This window comes from Carassius gibelio, chromosome B24 (assembly GCF_023724105.1).
Source record: "Carassius gibelio isolate Cgi1373 ecotype wild population from Czech Republic chromosome B24, carGib1.2-hapl.c, whole genome shotgun sequence".
Lineage (NCBI taxonomy): Eukaryota > Metazoa > Chordata > Actinopteri > Cypriniformes > Cyprinidae > Carassius > Carassius gibelio.
In genome coordinates, this window is record NC_068419.1 from 9,150,950 (window position 1) to 9,167,109 (window position 16,160).

At 34.9% G+C, this 16,160-nt stretch overlaps 1 long non-coding RNA gene across 1 annotated transcript in view; it reads left to right on the plus strand.

Moving 5' to 3' along the window:
• The window catches only part of LOC128012813 (uncharacterized), a 55,801-nt gene extending 39,899 nt beyond the window's left edge, over positions 1–15,902 (plus strand). Inside the window, exons 3-4 of the long non-coding RNA XR_008183188.1 lie at positions 11,670–11,747; positions 15,124–15,902. This is a non-coding gene — a long non-coding RNA (uncharacterized LOC128012813). The remainder of the gene's footprint in view (positions 1–11,669; positions 11,748–15,123) is intronic.
• The last annotated feature ends 258 nt before the right edge of the window (positions 15,903–16,160 follow it).

Genomic DNA, 16,160 nt, shown 5'->3' on the forward strand with positions numbered 1-16,160 from the left:
TGACCTGCGATTCAAGCCCCAGATTATGGTTGTTCATTGTTTGTTTCTGCTCCGTGTTCGGGCTCGGCAACAGACTGCTATCCTAACGGCGTACACAAATTAAAACTCGTATCAGATAGTAACTAAATCTGAGAGTGAGACTTGAGTAGAAGTCTAGTTAAATAAAGAGTGATTTGTTCTTTACCCATTCGTTTAGTTTTCCCTTAAATTTGTCCTGAATTGCTTGTAATTAATAAAGTTGAAGGCTTGAATTGTGATATGAAGATCATCAACGCTTGACATTTTATTGATGTGCAGAAAATTTGTAATACTTTATATATGGAGTTATTGTCTTGCACAATATACGAGTATTAATGTACTATTCAGGTCACTCAGTCAAATCTCAAAATAAATATATTTTTTCATATTGTACTATTATAATTTTGTGATTCCTAAATTTTTTTTTGTATTAATTTAGGCAAAATGTATTCATTTTTAAATAGAATTTATTTATTTTAATTTTTTATATTGCCCATTTATCATCACTGGCCATAACATTTTCACAATCTCAAAAACTTCTATAAATATACATTTGTCATACTATACATTATAACATTGTGATGTCTAAATTCACTTCTATTATTTAAAATGACTGATTTCTTGTTATTTTTATTTATTTAGACAAGATTGCATACATTTTTTTTAAAAATAGAATTGTAATATTTGCCATTTATCTTCATTCGGCATAACATTTAACATTATTTATCCATTTTTTTTGTTGACGTCAAAGGCCTTGGGTCTAATCAGACTCTGTGCTTTTTAAGAATATTAATAATTTTGCATAATTTTGTAAAATAAAGATCGATTTATTCTTTACCCATTCAGTTGTCAAAAATGACTTGTTATTAATAAGTCACAAGTTATGATTGTGGTTGAATTGTGCCATGATCATCAACACGAACACTAAATATATCTATTGCACAAGCCTTGTTGTGATAGAGGGGTAGAAACTTTCTTTCACTGAAATTTAATTAGACAGCTGTCTACAGTATGTTTGCACAACTCCCACATCGTATGCGAGTATTAATGTATTATTCAAGAGAACGCTAATGACAGTTAAAATTAATCAAATCCATTCCAGTCATCTCTGTATCATGGGGTTTGGATTCTTCAGCCTGGCAGTGTACAAATTCAAAGCAGCATTTTCTCATAATTTTCTGACTGCATAACTTGCACAATCTAAGCTTCTACTGTATTGCGGCTTTCTGAATTTCACCCATCACCATTTTGCTTGAACTGAGGCTTGAAGTCCACTATGTGTTTTTGCCAGACGTGGTTGCAAAAGAGAGTGCAACATTGACTCGTATCAATGATTTATAGTCCCTGTGTGATTGGATACTCATGATTTTCACATGGCCAACAATCTATTGTGGTGTGTGTTATATATAACTGATAATTTCAGTTTCCACTACAGCACAGAATAATGTAGATTACTAGTTTGGTTCTGACTTTAGCCCTTGTGAAGTGGGAACATTGACTAAATGGGCCAAATTAGACAGAATGAAGCCTTTGCACTCGTTCTGAGAAATTATATCTAATGCCCAGACATGTATTTTTAACCAATGCTTCTCAACTGCTGTCACACCACAAAAAAAGGGTGCAACGCTGTGCTAAATGCAAAGAACAGAATGCAATTAATTTTATTATCGTGCTTAGGGATTCATAATATACTTTATATTTAATATAATACTATAACAATAATAAATGTTATAAACATTAGCTTTTTTAATTTATTGTATCAGTTGATTTTGGACATTTTATTTGTGCATGCTCATTTTCCTTATTTTTACATGTAGATTATTATTCTGACTTCTAATGATAAGCTTTAAAAACACTAATAATTTACTTAAGACTCTTAAATGTGATTTTTACAAATCTTTAAATATAAATTTTGTACATTATAATGTTGTGATGCCTAAATGTACATGAAACATTTGAAATGATAGATTTTTTTTGGGTCAAAATTTTAAATTTAATATATAATGTGTAAATATAGCATGTATTAAAATATAATTTTAATATTGTTATTGGCTATAACATTACAATACTTTTAGAAAATTGTAATATTGTTGCATTCCTAATCATGTCTTGCCTCTAATCAGACTGTAGAATGTTTTAGATTATCATATCAGTCGATATTGAGATTTGTATTATACATGTTTATTTTAACATATACCAACTTTTTAATAACAATTTTAAATATAATATTGCCAAATCTCATAAAAAAAATATCATGCTGTATGTGATGACTAAATTGACGTACCGTAGCATTTCAAACAGTCGAATATTAGTTTTTTTGTGTTTCGATTTGTAGTTAATTAGACTAAATAGTGTTTTAAAGTTTAAAATAGAATTTTAATAAAATGTTAAATATTGTTGCATCAATAATCATGCATTATCATCTAACCAGACACTATACTGTTTTAGAATACTTATACATTCCAGTGTTTAATTTTAAATGACCTTTTGTATGATACAAATTTTAGTACCTTAGATGGCATTTTGAGTTTTTTTTTTTTTGTCACTGGGCAGAAGCAAGAAATCAGGTAGAACCTCACATGAATGTGACATTTTAGTTACCTCTTGTATGATAAACAGTTTTGATCCTGTGTTTGGGGTGCCACGTGAAGCCCAATGTAAAATCTATGTCCTGAAGCAAAACCATTTGAGAAGCACTGCCCTAAACAACACGTTTCTTTAGTGTTGATGAGAACATGTTGATGACTAGTTCCACCTTACAAATGATAAGGTGGCTTTTTCATCAGGATATATCCCCTGCTCTGGCTGTCCTGCTGCTGTGGATCTGATCTGGGCCAGTTGGTACTTGAGCAAAGAGGCTTTGGACTTCACATGAACAGCAGGTGTGCTGCCCTCTGAGTCAATTTCCCACCTATGGCTACATCCCTCAGCGACTTCTCAGCAATGCAATATCTAGCACTGATATTCCTACCTCCTCTGAGGTCACGCTATATATTATTGTAGTGCTGTTTGGGAGATTGCACTTTCTTTCTTGTCTTTTATTTATTTATTTTTTACATTTGAACCATATTTTGTCTGATTGTGCTGTCTGATTTTTGTGCTTGTTTTGTCTTGTTTCAGCCAGACAGACTGCAGCTTTATCCGACGGATTTAACATGTTACTTTTCTAATGCAAGCCATTATAAAAATAATGCTCGCTGACATACTTTTCTGACTGTGTTGTTGTGATGTTTACTGTGGATCAAACAGGATTGATTAGCAAGTCTTGACTCCATTGCGTTTATAGAGTGAGAAAAACACAAGAGAAAGAGGTTTGCATGCCCAGTAGGATGAGTTGGTTACCGACCGTGAGAGCTACAGTCTTCAGTCACCCACAGATCTCCATGGTACCACTTCATCTTGTACTCTTAATGACTTAACTCATCTAATTATTTGTTCAGTGAGAAGTCAATTAGGAGATTCTCCAGGTCTTGAGCAACTGCTGATGTGAGAGATCAGTGAATGTAGGTTCAGACGAGTATAAAAAAGGGAGAAATGTCTCTAATTGACCCTAGAATCACTATGATATTACCATGACAGTATTTGTGATGGAATGTACTGATTCATAATGTTAATATGAAAAATATGAAATGGCTGAAACGATGTCATTTACAATAACTTGTTTTGCTCAGTCTGTCTCTTGTTGTTTCTCTTCAGTTGTTTTTGAACATGCACTGGACTTAATTTCAAAATGAGGACAGAACGTATTGTAGTTCATTTTCATGAGCCAAACTAAGCAACAATTTGAATCTAGCCTCACATTCAGTATTAATTTCTCATCAGCTTAGAAATAATCTCTATTAGTTTGGATTTACCGACCCATTAAAGCTGATTTTTGCTTGTACCATATGTAGATTTAACATTAGCGCGTAATCCCGAGCTCGTCTGCCTCCTGAACGCTCCACGCACACGTCTTGTCAAAACATAATCTCACATGTGTGATAGTATCATTGGTTTCTCTGCAAATAAACAAGCACAAGTTGTGACAAAAACAAAAGCATCTTTGCCTTGGGTTTGCTGCGTCAACATCAGGCACCAATTGCAAAACAAAGCTAATTATTTACATGTTGAAAATAATGAACGAGCACGACCTAAGGTTTTTCTCATTTACATCAAAGCAAACATTCTCATTTGCGTTTAATTAAAAGTGAAAGCTTTGTAGATGTAGGCATGGCAGGGGCAGTGCTTGAGAATAGCAGACTCACAAAGGTCACGTTATGAAAGATCTGTAATGATTGGCCACCAGTTCTCAGTCGTTCATAGAGAAATAAAGAGAGAGCAAGGGAGATGGAAAAGTGTGTATGTGTGGAACAGCCTCACAAATGTCGTAATGTGTGTAGCCACATGGCTCAACTTTCAAAGGGACTAATTAATAAAACAGCATTGGCCTCCTCATGTTGGTTGTCAGTGTGGACAAAAGCAGGCCTGTTAAGCTCTGGACGCCCTATTCCCCTGCCAGCTAACTCAAGTCGGCCAAATGATGGGAGGCCCTATTTTGCCACGGGCAAGGCAATCGCTAATCAGCTGTTAATGAGCTTAATTAGACGTTAAAATATCTCAGTGTATCAAACAGCTCAATGTTTGACATGTGTCTGATACGCTGCCCTGCTCGCTTTGAAAATGAGCTTCATCCACATCAGTATAATTAGGCCTACTAGAAATGTCTGTATATTTATTTGAATAATAAATATATGTTTACTTATTTAATAAATCATTTTAAATCCATGTAGTTAGTTTCATTTTCTAGAATTCTGTCTGAAGTCTTATCTTTTTTTTAATTGTGGAAGTAAGCCATTTCCAAACCAGGAATTACTTTGCGACACTTTTAGTGAAATATCCAGTGAGTGGTGATAAAAGAGCATTTAGTTTAATCTAAAAAGATAGACTAAGTGTTTTATTGTGTTGGTTATTGTATATATAGGACCAGTTCAGAAATTAAAATGTCAGTTGTGTTTGGAAAGATTGTACCACATACACTAAACCCTACTCTAAAGCTAACCAATTGTGTTAAAAAAGGAAACTTGAAATAAAAATGTTTGCTTGTTAGCTTCCTTTTACATGTCTTTTAGCTCTTTTTATCTTGACTTGCGTTTCATGTTACTTAAGCCGGACATACACTGTGCGATTTTCATCCAATTTTGAGCCGAATTCTGACTCGTGCGACTATTTTTCGAGTCGGGCCGATATTCAGCAGTGTCGTTTGTCGTACAGTGTTTATGAAGTATACAAGGGGAAACGAGAGGCGATTAACCTCTCCCGACTGGCAATCGGTTGGTCGGATTGATTTCTGACATGTGAGAAATTTTGGTCGCCTCTCGTGAGGTATCGCACTATTGAAGCAGGGCTAGGAACCGTTTTCCGCGTTTCCCTCACTGCGCGTGTGCGAAACCATAAACGAAACCATGGCGACACGGTGTGTAGTGTGGACTGAAGTGATGGAGGGAAAATTTGTGGAGTTATTGCAGTAACATGTCAGCCTAATGACATGTCTTTAAACTTACCTCGACACTTGGGAGGAAGGGGTTTATTTTTTGTTTATTTATTTATTTTTGATGTTTCAGCACACAGAATTGTGCAAATCACCAAAGCAGTGCGTTTATCCCTCTATAGTTTATCCTGGGAAAGCATGTTTATTCTGAAACAGCCACAAACATCTGAGGGATCCTACGTGTTGATTCCCCACGTATATTGTGAGCAGTCAAATCGCAACTCGACGATCGGACTGTACAGTGAGCGCATAATAATCGTGAGCTTTGACTTTACATCGCATGAGATCTTCTCGTACAGTGTTGGTACCTTGCCGAAATCGCACAGAAATCGCACAGTGTATGCCCGGCCTTACCAATATGGAGTATCTGAGTACACCGCATACGATCTAATTCTGTACCAGGTGAGCTACTGAACAAGTTTACCATGTTAGAAAAGCCATATTGTACATATGAAGCTGGTTATGTTATTTAAACATCAAAATATGTTAGTTTACAAATCATGCAGTGTTTGAGGTCATGACATAATATTTGGGCAAGGAATCACGCAATGAACTAAAAAAAAAAAAAAAATTCATGCAACTTTTCAAAAATGCATGTAGGCATGTTTTCCCAGTCAGCTTACGATAGTAGGGTAAGAATCAAGTCATTGGTTGATTGTCATGTGATTACCCAGAGTTTTGTACTTAAGCCCTCATGTTTGCCACATTTGTACTGAAGTACGTATTCTGTTCCAGGTCATTGTTTAGTGTCAAACTCATGTTTGTGTTTGGTTTCATGTCATGGATTAAGTTCTTAGTTTATGTTTATGTTTTTAGATCATCATTCTAAATAAACTGCACTTTGGTTCTCTATGTCATTGTTGTCATCTGCTTCAAGTAAGCCGTATTACTGATTTAAAACATATAAAAAAAAAAAAACCGTTCCTGACCACTCCCCATATCTTGAATTTGTTGGAACAACAGTTTGCCACGCCCCCAAATCAATACTATTGGTTAAGACAGTATAACTGTGTCAAGATGTTTTGGTAAAACCACATTTTTTTTGTTTTTCAGAGAAATCAATCCAATTTTATTAATATTTGTTTGTACATTTTAGAGGAACAGTTCAGACAAAAATAAATTGTTACCATTTACTCACATTTAATGACTTTCGTGCACAACACAAAGAAGTTGTTCTGCTCTTTTCCATGTTATGAAAGTGTATGGTGACCACAGCTGTACATGGTCACTATTTATTTTTTATTGTGAGGAAAAACAGCAGCTAAATAGCTAATTTTGTGCACAAAAATGATCAAGCAGATTTACAATAGCATGAGGGTGAGCAAATGATGACAGTTTAAATTTTTGTGTAAACTGTCCCTTAACATTGTAAAGTATTTAACAAAGGAAAAGTATTTAAACAAAAATCATCAGAAAATGTTGTAAGTCTGTCTGTTTTTTTTGTTTGTTTGTTTTTTACAATATATGCCACAAAATCCAGCTCTGCATGCTCCAATATTGTTAAAAGCACCCTCTATGTTATTGATTAATTTTTCCTGCATTAATTGCAAGCTACAGTATGATGCTCGTAACCTCAGTACATTGACAATTTGGCCCTGACCTGGGACTGACCTCTTCAAGAGCCTGTGCTGGAGGGGACGCCTTGTTCACCCAAAGCTCAGACGTGCAAACAAAAAAATCTAATAAAGCATATTATGGAAATAGAATGTGTGCAAGTGAAAAGAGAGCAGATTTATTTCCCTCTCCGGGTGCTAATATGTTTATACATGATGCTGTATAATGGCTCACTTTGAACAGATGCTCAGTGGCAACAGGGATAAAAAATACAGCTCTGTGTTTGTAGGCCAGACTTGCATTGATTGCTATAACAGTGCCACACAGTCGTTGACAGGGATCTCGCTGAGGAAATGAAACCGAGAAGCCTGTTCTATAGTGGCAAACCACTCTGTAGAAACGTCAATATTTTAATCCCCCACGTTAATCATTTTCATCAGTCTGGTTGCATCTTAATGTGCACCGACCAAGTTCTGAATTTTTGTCCCTCTAATTTGATTTATGAGCTTCATTTTATCAATTGATAATGCATGAAGACTGCACTGCACTGGAAACCGCTGTCTGTTTCTCTTCACATACGCAGTAAGGCAGGTCTGGATAAAGTTGCGTGTTCTTTAGTGATAATGCTGGTTTCATTTGGAGTGATGATTTACTTTAGGGTTGATATGCAGTGACTGAAAGCAGCCGCTGTCAGTAAGATAGGCAGATGTATCAGAGATGCCGTGACTTTAATTGTGTTGATTATTGGAGATCTTTCATAGTCGTATTGACTTGCTGTCCCGCTGCTGTTATTCACCTGATAGTCTCATTGTTTAAATGTAGATGTATATGGATATTGACTAGTGCCACTGTTATTCCAGATGAGAAACAAACGTCCAGCTGGACGTAAGAGTGATGGGGGCGATTTGCAAATACTGTAAGGCAAGATTCCGATGCATTTGCATGTTCACGTGAGGAGTTTTATTATATGCAGAGTAATATATATATATATATATATATATATATATATATATATATATATGTGTATATATATATATATATATATATATATATATATATATATATATATATATATATATATATATATGTATATATGTATGTATGTATGTATATATATATGTATATATATATATGTATATATATATATATATATATATATATATATATATATATATATATATATATATATATAAACATTTTTAAAAATCTTAAACAGATAAATCTTAGAACTAAAATAGTGTGAATTTAGTATTTTATCATGTAAAAAAATTTTTTTGTGTGAAACCTGTCATAGAAAAAGTCTATACTGTTAAAAAAAATCAAATAATTTGATCAAAAACTATAGAAACAGTAATATTTTTAAATATTATAAGTAACTTTTTTCAATTTTTTTCAAAATGCATTTTAATTATATGAATGCAAAACTGAATTATGTTTATTATACTCCAGTCTATGGTGTCATATGATCCTTCAGAAATCATTGCAATATGCTGATATTCTGCTTAAGATATATGCAATAATTTTTTTTTCAGGATTCTTTGATGAAGAGAAAGTACAAAAGAACAGCATTTATTTTGATTTGTTTATTGTTTGCATTCTTGTTGAATAAAGGAAAAATATATACAGTGGATACATCTTATACATATATATCTTTTAATGATCCCAAACCAATCTGTTTTAAATGTCCCTATTTTATGAGTGAGTAACATAACTAAAAACTTAATGTTGTGGTAATTGTTTTGATATTATCATGATATAGATTTGTGAATCATTCTGCAACCACGTTATCAGTTTTTTTCAGTTTTTGGTATTTTATAACCACTGGCTCGTTTTTTCAGCACAAGTGTAAAATGTAATTTCTGAAGCAGCATGGCTGCCGGTGGCTCGCCGGTGTTGATGTATTACGGATTCATGCAGTGTGAATCTCCTCTGCTGATTCCTGTCTGGGCCTCATTTGCTTTGGAGGGAGATAGACGGGGTGGTGGGCAGTGGTGAAAACATGCAATTTTGCTCCAGTCTCCCTGTGAGCAGTGAGACCTAACAGCATCCAAACCTTGTTGCAGAGAGAAAGAGAAAAAAGAATACTTTGTAAGTTGATTTTCAGTCAAAAAGATGAGCTCCCTTCCAATAACACACAGTCTCTTTGTAGTCAAACTTTTTTCACTTGATTGATCTGACCCCTCGTTCATTTCATATAGCTAGAAATAATTAAAACCAAATCAATGTTTTGCATTGCATAGAGACCATAAAGGATAAACATTGCTTATAATGCTGATACAACATGCATTTGCAGTTTTTAATGCATTCTCCACATTTATTCCTAGACTGTCTTTGCTCAAGAGCCTGAAGAAGCCAAGCTCTCAACCTTTACACCACAGCATCAAAAAGTCAAGGTCATTTTTGTCTGGGTATTTAATAGCATTCACCCTGACCTGCAAATAAAGTTTCTGCCTGGTCAGTGCTGAATTCTAATTCGATCAGTGAGCCCCTCAAAGGTCAATCTAAGCATTATTTCATTTTTTTTTTTTTTTATCTTTGCTGGATTTCTTGTGAGATCTCAAATGTTAGATTAAGACATATTGATCCATGTTTACTGTTGAGGTTATTAGTGTCCGAATGCACATGTTTTATGCTTTTAATAAATCAGAATTAGGCCAGATATTAGAAAGAAAAGTCCTGTTTTTATTTATTTGTTGAAATGGTCCATCACTCAGTGTTCAGTTTATGTAGTATTTAATTAGAGATCCACTTCTAAGTCTGACATCAGTTAAATAAAAGTAATTTGAGACAGACAGCTGTCATGGTTGTGATATGTTAGGTGATAGCTAGATTTATATAATATGACAAGTTTTTTTGTACTAGAAAGAAATTCATACTAATTTGTGCAAATCTAATCTAGTCAGGAGTGATGGGATTGGTAAATATTTATTAGAACCAATTATTCCAAACAATATAACGGCATCAAACATGCATATTTTATATTTCATATGCATGTTTTATTCTAAAGTTTTTAAGTCTAGATAAACAAATCATCTTATATTAATTTATCTTGCACATAAAGCACCATCAAGCTGTTAGGGTAAATAAGTTACTATTTAGTGTAGCTAAAGATGCACATCTGACAATAGATGTATTGATTGGTTTGTTTGTAGTGGCTTTTTAAATTGGACTTACTGTACTGTGGTCCATCTCTGGGAAACCAAAAAAAAAAAAGGTTATAAATATAGAAAATGTATATACTGTAATGATATTATGCTTAATGCACTAATGTGGCTTTCAGAAATTGAAGTTGATTTTGTGCAGCAGATGCGTGATATGTGTGAGAAACTGTCAGCAGTTTCTCAGTAATTGTTTGTCAGTAATTTCAGTATTTTCTGAAGTTTTTTGTTATGACAGATATGCAGACAATGTTTCAACACAAAAACGAACTGAAGTGCATCTTATGCAACTTATTGTGCTTGCAATGCAGTTCTGTGCAGACTAATTTCCATGAAGTTTTAGCACACATCACAATCAATCTGTTTTTCTTCTTTCAAAATGCAGTTTAGTTGGCCGGTGATATTTTAGTTCACATTAGACCCCAGATATCTATCGTATTAAACTATGAAATATTCCCTAGAAATGGGATTCTTATTGCTTCGGCCTATCTCTAAATTCAGACGAGCTGGCAGGGATTAGACCGCATGGGGAGGATTATCTGCATGTCCTCCTCTGTTCAGTTTTTCCTGCTTGGAAGAAAGAAAAAAAATCATGGATACAAAACAAACAAAAGTCCAGCTTTTCTTTTTTTTTTACCTGGCCAAACAGGCTCCTGGTTTGTCCCTCTATTCGGCTGTATTTAACATAAGCAACAGACTGTGTTAAATGCTTTTAAAAGCTAAGAGTCAAGAATGAATTCTCAGTACTGTTGTGACTATATAGAGCTGCTGGGAGGTGATGAGAACTTGAGTGTGTCCCGTCTGACTCGAGAGAATCGGGACGCTAAAGCGTAACACAGCCCAGAGAGGATTAGCCGGGCCTCACGGCCTTGCATCCAGAAATCAACCCTTTTGTCTCGATTACATTTGAATAAGAATGCGCATTGTAAGCTGACATTTTTTGATTGTACACCAGCAGGCACAGCATGGAAATGCTGTTGTTTGGACCGTGGCTGGAGTCTATAAAACAGATGCCGGTGTCAGGAGATAAGGGCTTGCTGAGCTGGTACAAAACAGCCCGTGACTGGTCTGGCATGTGACAGGCAGCCGGCCGATCTTCAGTAAAGCCGCATGATGAACACGTATCAGTGGAGTACATATCATTTGTTAATTGATTTGAGGGTAATGCTGTTCAGGCTCCCTGTAATCCTGATTAGAGGTCCAACCCGGACCCTTTAAATGCATATTGATATATTGATCGTGTATGTTGCTCTGAGCTCTCCTGTCCGATGGGGATCTTTACACCTCACCCTTCAGCTACTAATCAGCCAATGGAAAAATTATGCTTTTACGCAGATGTTTTCTTTCAGGCTTGGGATGATGTCACCCTGTCATCTCAATGTGTTTTTTTTTTTTTTTTTTTCATTTGACAGATTTTGATGTGGGCCGATCATGGGTACGCATACACAAGATGTTTATGACCTGCTCCAGCGAAACAAAGGTGGATCTGGGTCAGTAAAACACATCCCTTTGTCACCTACAGAGTATGTTATATCTGATTTATGCACCTTCATGTCCTCTGGGACAAACCTTAATGTTGTAGAATGCTTCTTGACTGCTTGGATGAGGGTAAGATGGTAGAAATAGGGCACACATTTAGTTCTGTTTTACAGCATGTTAGTTTTGGATATTTAAAGGCCCTGCGAATTTAAAAACTGTCACTTTTTGCATGTCTGTTTATATGGCTAGCTAGTGTGGTCTTTTAATTTTGTTCAAATGTTCACAGAAATTTACAATTTTGAATACATTTTTAGTTCATTTTAATATAAACTGACAGCAGTTTTTGGTATTTTTTTTATATACAGTATATATGTATGCAACAAACTGGAACATGGCTCACATTTTAAATTGCATTTTTATTTTGTGTTAATCTACAGAATTAATCTAATATTCATTATTTAAATTAAATGTTTCATTTTTAATTAATCAATGTGACTAAAATAAATTTTTTGAAAAATGAAATGCGAATAAAACAATATTACTTCAGTCTTCAGTGTCACACGAATCCTTCAGAAATATGTAATATTAAATAATTATATTACTATATGATGTTGATTTGGTGCTCAAGAAATAATGTAAAATTATTATTAATTTTGAAAACAGCTGTTCAGATTTTTTTTTGTGTGGAAATTTTATTTTTCTCTGTGATTCATTATATTGAAAGTTGTATAAAATAGGATAAATATTTAATGAATTTATTTGAAACACGCACACACACACACACACATATATACACACACACGCGTTTTTTTATATAACTTTATTGTATTTTGGCTAAATAAAATATTTAATTTCGTAAAAAAAATCCTTTGAAGGTCAGTGCACTTGACTTTATTTTTACCCATGAAATTCAATATTTCTTTCCTTACAAAAAAGGATCAAATATAATAAACATGATAATGCATCATTCTTTACTACAAAGTTTTGTGTCCAAAAGTGGGAGAACCTCTATTAAGTAAAAAAATCTTAATTCCTAGATATAACACAAGTTGTTTGGCTGTTTAAAAGAGAATATGAAAAACAACAGCAACAACTTTCAGATAAGGTATTTAAAACGCATTCGTTCATAAAACTCAACAGCAAGGTCTGTTTCCGGGGAGCAGCACAGATGAGGAAAAACAAGGCAACAAATTCATCAACCTTTAGGTCATTCGTGCACAAAAGGTCTGTTCCTCTCCATGTAGAAGGTGTCTGCCATTTTCACTTTGCTGTGAGACCCACAACCTTTACGCTGATGGAAGAATGGCAGTACATTTCTCTTGATCGGTCACTTTTTAGATGCATTTGTAACAGTTGCCAGCCCAGCTTGGCAATCAGAGCCTTGAATCAATGAACTTTAATATGATCAGGAAAGATAAATTATTAGAGTGCATTAGTCATACATTGTAAAACGCAGTTTGATAAGGCAATGAAGCACTGCATAGATGCCAAGAATTGGTAATGACTCTCTCATTTACATTTTATCATCCCTCCGGCAGCTGAAAAACAGAGAGAGCAATTAGTTAATTTGTTTAAATAAACTCTTTAGTCTTTGCAATTAGCAAGTAGCAGATAATGGGGAATAATTCATCAGTTAGCAATTAATCGGGTCAGTAATCTCAGACTACTCTTCACATGATCTCACAGTGCTTTTTTGTGCTAATTACAAAAGACAGCTTGGCTTATAATACAGAGCATATTGTATGAGCAGGGAATTAAGGAATTAGACATTTCAGTTTTGTTCACAATTAATGTCCAATCAAAGAGTTAATTACAGCTCTGTGTGAACATCCTGCTCTGAATGAAGTATCTAAACTGAAAAAAAGTCTTAATTTCCTATGTGGGTAACACATTAAGGCTGTGTCCATTTGGGTATTTGGTCCAGTGAAGTACATTCGTCTTTGCTGCCACTGAGGTTGAGAGATCTGTACCTGTTTTACATTCTGTATGTGTCAAGCAGGCCGAGCAACCTCAGAAATATACATCGGAGACCCGTTTGATGGCACTTTGGGATGGGGGGCGGGGTGCTGTAATTGAAAAGTCTAGACCAAAAAAGAAAGGGCTTTAAATGTCAAGTCAAGGTCAAGTTTACAAACTCTTGTATGTGTTGATAGCACAAGTGTATTACTGCCGGCTGATGCAGTACAATGGCCACAGTAGTCCAGCTTACTGAAAGTGAAAACAATGTTTTCAAGTGCTGGAACAGTAGGTAAAAAGTTGGGTAAGATGTGTTGCTCCCTTTTTCTAGCAAACAGCATGCAATTTTGTCAAAATTTCTACATTATTTTATGGGGCCCACCATTCAAAGCTGCACGTAAAAAATCTATTTAATGCAAGTGCAATTTATTTATTTATTTCTAAGTGGAAGGTAAATTTTATTTTGTCAAAGCGAATAAACCCCATTTCTGGGTTTCATAAACAGTATTATAATACTTACATAACTAATTTAATGCAAAGGTAAAAACAGAGTTTAATTGTGTATTTAAAAAAAAAAGAAATAAAAAAGAAATAAATATAAGAAAATACTGTTTTGCAATGTTGACAACTGTTTTGTGTTAATACTGAATTTCAAACATTTTCCTGTCAAATTTTTTCAAATATGAATAATGTTAAGCTAAATGGGAATCACAGATCTGATTTAAAAAATGTAAGGTTGATAAGGTTATTTGTGTAAAAAAAAAAAAAAAAAAAAAAAAAAAACTTTTCAACAAGGACACATTAAATTCATCAAAAGTGAAATTCATTCATAAAATTTCAGTTTATAAAATACATGAATTATAATACAAGACACATCGGTATATTAGAATGATTTCTAAAGGATCAAATGGCACTGAAAACTGGAGTGAAGGCTGCCAGAAAATTAAGCCTGGCCATCACAGGGATAAATTACAATTTAAAATATCTTAAAATAGTTGATTTCAATGATTTCAAATGAATAATATTTAATACAATTTTTGTTTTACTCTTCTTTTTTTATGGCTGTTTTACAGTATTTTTAATCAAATAAATGCAGCCCTGGTGAGCATAAGAGACGTCATAAAAAAATCTATAATTTATTTTATTAAGAATTGTGAAATTCATTCTTAAAATTTCAGTTTATAAAATACATGAATTATAATACAAAACACACACACACACACACATGTGTGTATTACATGTGTAACACACACACACATGTGTTGAATACAGTGGGACACAGCTTACCTCATCCTTCCTCGCATCATGGTAAGTGTAAGATGCCACAAGCTAAACTTGAATAAACCACATGTGGACACACTGCACTGTTAATTAAAAACACAAAGTAAAATAAATAATTATGCCTGTATCTTGTGCATATGCTTTCAACAGACTCAAATCCTCATTGCAAGTGATTAAAAAAAAAAATTCCTTGGAAAAAAGACTGGAGTTGTTTTTGGAGCTTATGATGCAGGCAGATGGGACAGTTGCCCTCAGACCAAAGGAGACGTTGACCTAGAGGGAGATCGGCAGCGAACTTGCATGCTAAAACGGCATGAAAGTTACAGCCCTCATGTGGGACAAACAGCAGAGAAGGGCTTCACACCAGGCAACACATGCAAAATTGACAAGAGGATGTGGGGGAAAAAAGGGGTTGGACGAGGATGAATAAAACAAATCATGGTGCTTGACTGGAGGTGATTTGAAAAATTCTTTGTCTTCATTTACGCTTGAGAATAATATTACGTCCCGACAGGAGACTGGGCTAGCGAGAGGCTCCAGTCGCACGCAGGGGATAAAAAATTAATTAAAAGATGAGAGAAAGAAGAAAGGATGGATTGAAAATAAATACAGACTGCAATGCCAAACAGTAGGGTCGTTGTTTCATTGCGAACGCGGGGAGCCCACTGTAAAAAATGGATCATACCCTGCCTCAGAGAATTAAACTTAGTTTTTGGGAGTGTTTGTGTTTCTAGAGAAACTTTGTCAGGGGAGATGAAAGCCACATCTGCTCCACTTCTTTCCAACTATACATACGTGTGAAAACTGTTGGTCTGGCAGGCTAGTATGGACAAGCAGACCCACCGCCATGATGAAAGACAATGGGTCCGGGCTTAAGCCTATTAACAGTTGGCAATGTAGAGCCTTTACCCATGGCGTTGAGTGGCCCCCATGCCACACCTCGACCGCCTGTTAGATGAGACCGCTGCTGGACCGCTGCTACTCTTAACTGTGAGGTGATGCTTTCGTGAGCTGATTCATTTCCACCCTTCGCTAAGTGGACGGGGGTTTAACTGGAAACACATTACCTGTCATGGAAAAGTGTTTTCACGTGCTGTGACACACCGCAGACATGGTCAGACAGGCAGCGGGGTGTTTAGGGTGTACTCTGTGGACATGTACACTGTGCTGATAGACCCTGGCTGCTT